General features: G+C 45.4%; 1 non-coding gene across 1 annotated transcript; it reads right to left on the bottom strand.

The window, feature by feature from the left end:
- Positions 1-183: 183 nt before the first annotated feature.
- Positions 184-286, bottom strand: LOC145720068 (U6 spliceosomal RNA). The gene has a single exon (XR_014142784.1). It is a non-coding gene; the product is annotated as a U6 spliceosomal RNA (small nuclear RNA).
- Between the last annotated feature and the right edge of the window lie 97 nt (positions 287-383).

The following is a 383-nucleotide window of genomic DNA, read 5'->3' as shown; positions in this document are numbered from 1 at the left end:
TCGTTAAGCGTCTGCCTTCGGCTCAGGTCATGATCCCAGGGTCCTGGGATCGAGCCCCGCATCGGGCTCCCTGCTCGGCGGGAAGCCTGCTTCTCCCTCTCCCACTCCCCCTGCTTGTGTTCCCTATTTTGCTGTGTCTCTGTCAAATAAATAAAATCTTTAAAAAAAAAAGATTTCACTTATAAAAATATGGAATGCTTCACGAATTTGCATGTATCCTTTCTCAAGGGTCATGCTAATCTCTGTATCGTTCCAATTTTAGTGTATGTGCTGCCCAAGCGAGCACCCTATAAACCTATTTTGACATCAACTTTCACCCAGAGATCAAAGGGGAAAGAAGAGCTACTCAAACTCATGTACATTCCATGCCCCTAAATGTGTAC

The sequence above is a fragment of the Leptonychotes weddellii genome, unplaced genomic scaffold (genome assembly GCF_054177405.1).
Source record: "Leptonychotes weddellii isolate Sample4059 unplaced genomic scaffold, ASM5417740v2 HiC_scaffold_97961, whole genome shotgun sequence".
Taxonomy (NCBI): Eukaryota; Metazoa; Chordata; class Mammalia; order Carnivora; family Phocidae; genus Leptonychotes; species Leptonychotes weddellii.
This window is presented reverse-complemented; position numbering and strand designations above follow the sequence as displayed.